The sequence below is a fragment of the Glossina fuscipes genome, unplaced genomic scaffold, assembly GCF_014805625.2.
Source record: "Glossina fuscipes isolate IAEA_lab_2018 unplaced genomic scaffold, Yale_Gfus_2 60124, whole genome shotgun sequence".
In the NCBI taxonomy this organism is placed as follows: domain Eukaryota; kingdom Metazoa; phylum Arthropoda; class Insecta; order Diptera; family Glossinidae; genus Glossina; species Glossina fuscipes.
In genome coordinates, this window is record NW_024002635.1 from 1 (window position 1) to 6,947 (window position 6,947).

At 36.2% G+C, this 6,947-nt stretch overlaps 1 long non-coding RNA gene across 1 annotated transcript; it reads left to right on the forward strand.

Annotated features, from left to right (window-relative positions):
- The first annotated feature begins 232 nt into the window (after window positions 1-232).
- LOC119643300 lies at window positions 233-924 on the forward strand. Its single transcript, XR_005248262.1, has 3 exons — window positions 233-311; window positions 364-471; window positions 530-924. It is a non-coding gene; the product is annotated as an uncharacterized LOC119643300 (long non-coding RNA).
- The last annotated feature ends 6,023 nt before the right edge of the window (window positions 925-6,947 follow it).

Below are 6,947 nucleotides of genomic sequence, written 5' to 3' on the forward strand. Positions count from 1 at the left end.
CTTATAAATTATTGACATAAACCTTTTTTCGAATTGCTCCTTTTTTGCTGGTTGTTGAAGGCATGTTTATTTAATGGAATAAGTTTTACTCGGAAACTCGTTTTTGTCCGAAACTGTCATACTTTGTTTTGACTGACAAGTACTTGTCCCGAATCAGATAAAAAGTTCGTTCTGTAGGGCTCATATGTTTTATGGGCTTTTTTAAGTATAATGTTACACAACTAATAATCTAATAACTAGTAATCGGTGTTAATTGGATGCAAGCTTTTGTCAACTTTTTTGCATATTTCTCATATTGTACCAAAGCTGAGGTAAGAACAGTAATTGAAGGAGTAAGTTTAAATTTCGCTTATGTGCTTTCAGTTAATTTCCGTAAGGACGTTTTTGAAAATAGGCAAAACAAAAGAAGAATGCATGTCTTAAACGGTAGAGGAAGGATTTTAGTAAACTTTATTCAGAATTTATGCAAGAGTTAAGCAAATGTCATTCGAAAAACTTACTTACTTACTATATCACTTTTAAATTTGAGTTGTCATCAAGGAGCGAAAGGACAACTGGATCCTCTCCTCAGAATACTTGTAACCGGCGTTCCCGAAAGCGAAGGTACACAAGGCATTCCACCAAGCATATAAAATGTTTTATACATGCATGTTGCAACATATGGCGGACAGCGAGATCGGCAAACGCATACAGTCAACTGTGGCGGCGCAGTTTGACTTTTTCTCGCAAAAAGGTTCCTGCGGAACCGGCAGTAGGCCAAAAAACCCTTCACAATTTCGAAAGGAAAACAATACATGAAACATTAAAAATTTGATGCAAAGAGCGTGATTTGCCTGTAAAAATGGTGTTAGCGTTGTAAACAATGAATTGAAAAATATATTTTTTTAAATATTTTTATTTGAAATATTATATTATAATATGCGTAAATATGAGCAGTTATAGTTAGTAATAATTTCAAAGTGAACGGATACACGTCAACGAAACAAACAACAATGCCCAAACATGTTTACTGCACTATTGTGTAGCAAACAATATGCCGGAAATGTTACAGCTTTTGTTAGATCACATCTGAATGTTTTATTTGTTCGTAATCGAGATTTTTTTGTTTTCTAAAAGGAAAATAAATATTTATTTATGATTATGACGAAAGTCACATTGTTGCCAGTCTGGCAACTTTGTCGCGCGGTATAGTCGTGTATTTTTTGTGTCGGCAAATAAAATTTTAATTTTTTTCTTGAATTTCGTGGCTATTCTTCCTTAGTGTGTGATTTTATTATATTCTTTGAGAAGAAAGTGAGTGAATTCAAAGTAAAAGAAATATTTTTCTTTTACGCTTTCATTTGATTCATTTGAGTTTTGCAAACAAAAATTTTGAGCTCTGATGAAAATCTCTTTTTTTTTGTTTTCTCTCTTTTTCTCTGTTATTTTTTTTACTGTTTGAAGTTTGTGTTGCTAGTGATCTCTCGTTACAGTGTCAACCTAACAGAGAAGTTTTGCACAAATTGGTTGATAAATTTTTATATTCAGGATTTTTTTTTTTTTTTTTTAGTGATTTGTGTGTCTGTTCTCCATAATCAACAACTGTCTTTTTGACAGGACATGGAGTGTTTATATACACCTTGTCGGGCGAAATCAGGCCCGGATTCTGAAAGATTCGTTTCTTGTTGGCTCTGCGAGCGCTTCGGTCATGCAAAGTGTGCCGGTATTCTCGGCCGTGCTGCTGACGCAGTCGCTGATCCTTCTAAAGGCTTAAGATGGTCATGTCCTGACTGTAGGCAGCGGGACATTGACTTTTATAAACTTTTCACGGAGACCCGTTATGGTTTCTCGGAATTGAGTAGAAATCTCGGCTCCTTGTGGGAAAAGTTTGAGCTCATTAAGTCTAGGTTTGATGAGTGTCGCTTTATTGGACACTCATCTTCTACTCGTAGCGTAGCGTGTGGGACGTCACCTCTGGCTTTCTCCAAATCTAATTCGTTGGTACAAGTTACCGCTCCTTCTAACTCTAAAATGAATAGTAATGTTTCCGATATTGCTGAGTCGGTTGGTAGCAAAACAGTTACAAACAAACCGGCAAGTCCATCGGTTTTAAGCTACGCTGAAGTGGCAAGGGTATCTCCGCCCAGAGCCGCCACTCACTCTAATCAAGTGCCATCGCCTAAAAGTAATAAAGAGAAAAATAAGTCATCCTCTCCTCCTGCCTGTTCGCGTGTCAATGCTGGTCACCAGACTGGGCAAGTCTCACAAGCTGCCGGTACAAGGGCGATAACCCCATCTATATTTTCCCCAACTCGAAACTCTCCTACTGTGAACCCCCCTCCTGTTCCAAATAATGACATTTGCTTGACGGCAGTTCCTCCCAGAAAAGCAATATTTGTATCAAGACTAGCACCTGAAACATCGGTGGATAACATAAAAGGTTATCTGGCGACGAAAGTCCCATCAGTCAACTTAAAGCGTGTTAGCATCTTCAAAATGGCTCCTTCTCAAGCTAGGGCAATCTCCTCTTTTAAAATATTAGTTCCGACTGAAAACAGTGATATGTTGTTAAACAAATCACTGTGGCCGGTAGGATCCTTAATTAAGGAATTTATCCCTCGTGATCGTCCCCGTAATACCAAGGCAATAGTCTTGTCGCCTTCAAAAAACTAATTGTTTCTTCAGGCCCACTATCTCTCATTTATCAAAATGTTAGGGGCCTAAATTCGAAAATTCGTTCCACTTTTCTAAATTCAGTGAGCACGGAATTTTTCTATTTGGCCTTTACTGAAACCTGGCTAAAACCCGATCTACATTCGTCGGAACTTTTTCATAATTCTTTCCAAGTGTTTAGAAATGATCGAGTAAATCGCATTGGTGGTGGTGTATTAATTGCCATATCTGCGTCACTCCCGTCCAATTTAATTGAATTTCCCACTTCTCCTGACGTTGAATTTATCGCTATTCGTGCGAATATGCCTGATAAACATCTATTCATAACCTGCTCCTATATTCCCCCAAATTCTGATATCTCCATTTACGGGAAACACGCTGCCCTCATTTGTGAAGTGGCCAAGCGGTCTAGACCCACCGATTTGGTCGTTGCATTGGGTGACTTCAATTTGCCTCAAGTCACTTGGTGTAACACTGATAATTCTGGCTGCTTGGTTCCTACTTCAACGTCTGATAGGGCTGTTGTGTTCTTTAATGAATTGTTTGATCACAATTTGGTTCAATATAATCGTACCCCTAATTGTAATGGTAGACTGCTTGATCTCTGCTTTGCCAATTTTCCCGAGATTTACGTAAATCGTTGCCCACCTTTTAGTTTACCTGAGGATCCTTATCATCCATCAATATGCATTTCCTTTCATCATATTAATGATGGTTTGTTGGAATGCCTTAATGTGCCAACTCAAACTTGTTTAAATAATTATTATGATTTTCATAAAATCAATATTGTATTACTAAAACATCGTCTTTCACATCTGACGCTTGATTTCTCAACCGGTAGTATTGAAAACTTAATGCCATCGTTCTACAATACATTAAATCTAGCTATTGCTGCATCTGTTCCGATCAAGCATTGTCGACCTCGAAGCAGATGTCCCCCGTGGTTTAATAAGACAATTAAATATCACAAGAATAGAAAAAACTCGCTATTCAAAAAATATTCGAAAAGTGGCTCTGCGCTCGACTATGTCGCTTACTCGGTGGCGAGGCATAGATTTAACTCCCTCAACCATCATTATTACTGCAGATACCTTCAGTTCATTAAATCCTCTCTGTTTGCTAATCCAAAATTCTTCTTTAAATTTGTTAACTCTAAAAGAAAAATTTCCACATATCCCTCTCATGTTTCTTTTAATGGCTCTGGTTCCTCGGATGATTTTGAAATCTCAAATCTATTTGCTGAGTATTTCCGACGAAACTTTTCGATTGCTAATTTTGAGTTATCAGGAAACTACCCATATCCTATAACTAACTCGGTTTCAATACCTAACTTGGTTATTTCGGAAGATGATGTTTTCAAAGGGTTAAGTTCTCTAAAATACAGTTGTTCGCCTGGACCTGATGGAATTCCATCATGTGTACTTAAATCTTGCGCTGTCGAGTTGTGTGGTGTGATCTCAAAGATTTTTAACATGTCCTTGTGTTCAGGTGTTTTCCCTTCATGTTGGAAGAGTAGTTTCCTTATTCCTATCCACAAGAGTGGAAGTAGACAATTTGTTGAGAACTACAGAGGCATAGCCAAGTTGAGTGTCTTGCCCAAGTTGTTCGAGCGTATTGTGACTCAGCATTTAGCCTTTGCCATTAATTCGTATATTTCTCCGCACCAGCACGGCTTTCGGAAAGGGCGATCTACAGTCACCAACTTGTTAGAGTTTACCTGTCATGTTTTCAAGGCTTTTTCTAGTGGCTCTCGCACAGATGTTATTTACACTGATTTAAGCAAAGCATTTGATTTGGTTAACCATAGACTACTTATCTTTAAACTCCAAGCCTCTGGTTTCCCACCCTACTTAGTGAAATGGATAAGCTCTTATCTGCACAATAGATCCTTCAGAGTTTTGTTTAACTTCATTAGCTCGGATGAATTCCCCGTTACGTCTGGCGTACCTCAAGGAAGTCACTTGGGTCCCATTTTATTTAGTTTATACATTAACGATCTCCCATCGGTGGTTAATTCCAGCCAGATCTTAATGTATGCTGATGATGTGAAACTGTTTTCTTCCTTCTCTGTTGAATCGCAATCACATCAGCTTCAAGGTGATTTAGATAATTTTGTTGCATGGTGCTCTTTGAATCTCCTGCAACTAAATCTGAGTAAATGTAAGAAGCTTTCATTCTCAAGAAGAAAGTCATTCATTACTCAGTATTTCATAGATTCGCATAAGTTGGAGGACGTCGATTCGATTACGGATTTAGGCGTCCTATTTGACCATAGGTTACGTTTTAACTTGCATATTGAGCTCTCGATTAGCAAAGCTAGGTCCGCGCTTGGTTTTATAAAAAGGTGGTCCAAAGAGCTTGATGATCCCTACATTACGAAAAGGCTGTACATGTGTTTGGTTAGACCCATACTCGAGTATGCCTCAGTTGTGTGGTCTCCTTCATATAGGTGCTACGTAGATTCAATTGAATCAGTTCAAAAGCAATTCTTGCTGTTTGCCCTTAGAAATTTGGGTTGGGATCCGATTGCCTCTCTTCCTCCGTATGAAAATAGGTTGCTTCTGCTGTCCCTACCGTCTCTTGAGAAACGTAGATTTGTTCTTGGCGTTTCCTTTCTAATTAAAGTAATAAATGGTGCTATTGACTCGCCTTCATTACTTGGTGAAGTAAGCTTCAATGTCCCTAACCGCTTCTCTAGGCACTTTATCTTGGTAAAGCTTAATCAGTGTAAATTTAATTATGAGCTGTTCAATCCGCTCAGAGTCGTTTGCAAGAACCTAAATGACGTCTACCACTTATTCTCGTTATCGGACCCTTTAAAGTCCATTAAAGCAACATTGCTTAATACGCGCGATTTACCTATGTCGTATTTAAACTAGCTTTCATCCTTAAAAAGTCGTTACGTTTCGAAAGTGAATTATTGTCAATTTATTATCGGTTGCCAGGCTTATGCATGTTTGCGATGGCTTAGGGGTTCATTTGCAATTTGGTCCTGTACCGGTTGTAAGTGTGCTCCTATGCTGATAGTGTACATGCTTTTTTTTTCTTTTTTCTTTTTCTTTTTTTTTCTCTTCTTATTTGTTTTATTATGCTTATACTCAATTTTATTGTTAATTAATATTAGTTTTGCATTAAGAGCCTATTGAACTCAACTGTTACTTGTTTAGTTGAGTTTCTAGTATAAGTGGAATAAAATAAATAAAAAAAAAAACAGAACCCCATTAAAAGGGATAATGAACAAGCAACGTTTGTGCCTTAAAAATTAGCTTTATTGTCTAGGGTTGTCTAAATTTATTTGAAATAGTTAAAATAATTCTTCGATTTTTTCTTAAAATGTTTAGTTTATATTTTAACCAAAAAAAAATTCTTTTTTCGAATAATTTCAATGTAAATCAGTATTATCCTGAAAATGAGATCGAATGAAAAACAATATAAGTTCAAATATAATGTTATCTGTTTTATGTAGTAGCTTTAAATACTATAATTTAATTTAAGAAAAAAAAAAAATACGCCTAGCAAAGTATTTTCACATACTGAAACCCACATTTCCTCCTGTAATCATACAACATATACATATCTAAAGTATATAAAACAGCCGAAAATATTTCACAAAGAACATTTTTAAAAATTAATTAACAAGTAGTATTGAACAACCGACAAATTCATATAGTTTTGTATAAGTGTTGATATATTTACTCACACACATTTTAAATGTATAAATATAAAAGATATAAAACATATACGAAACTATTTCAACAAAAAAATTCATTTTATTAAAAGCAACGAATAATAAAAGTTTTAATTGGATATTGTAATCTCAATGAATTATCGGTGTATCCTTTTTCTTTTGTGTTTATAGATTAAATGCACTTAGCTTTAATTATGTTACATATTACTTTGCGTTTTCAGACTTTTATCTAGTAATTGCATTACTTTCTAACCCTTTTGTTTTCAAGTTTTCCCAAAAATTGTTCTGCTATACCTTCTCCACTGAGACGAGTATTGCCACTGTTTTCGCCCTTGCTAAATTCAATGTAAGCTATTTCCCAGTCTCCTAACTTTTTTTCTCACACGATTACGCCAAACGTCCACTTAATCATACAACGCAAATTCATATACGATATAAGAAAATATCAAAATGAAAGATTTCCGGAAAATGTAAATGTTGATGTTCATACTGCTTTAAAGACGTTTGTTAGCTGCGCGATGATATAAGCGCTGTATATTAGCCCTAGTATCGTCACTAGGCAATGTAGTCAAATCAATCAACATCTATGCCCATCTATCTGATCCAC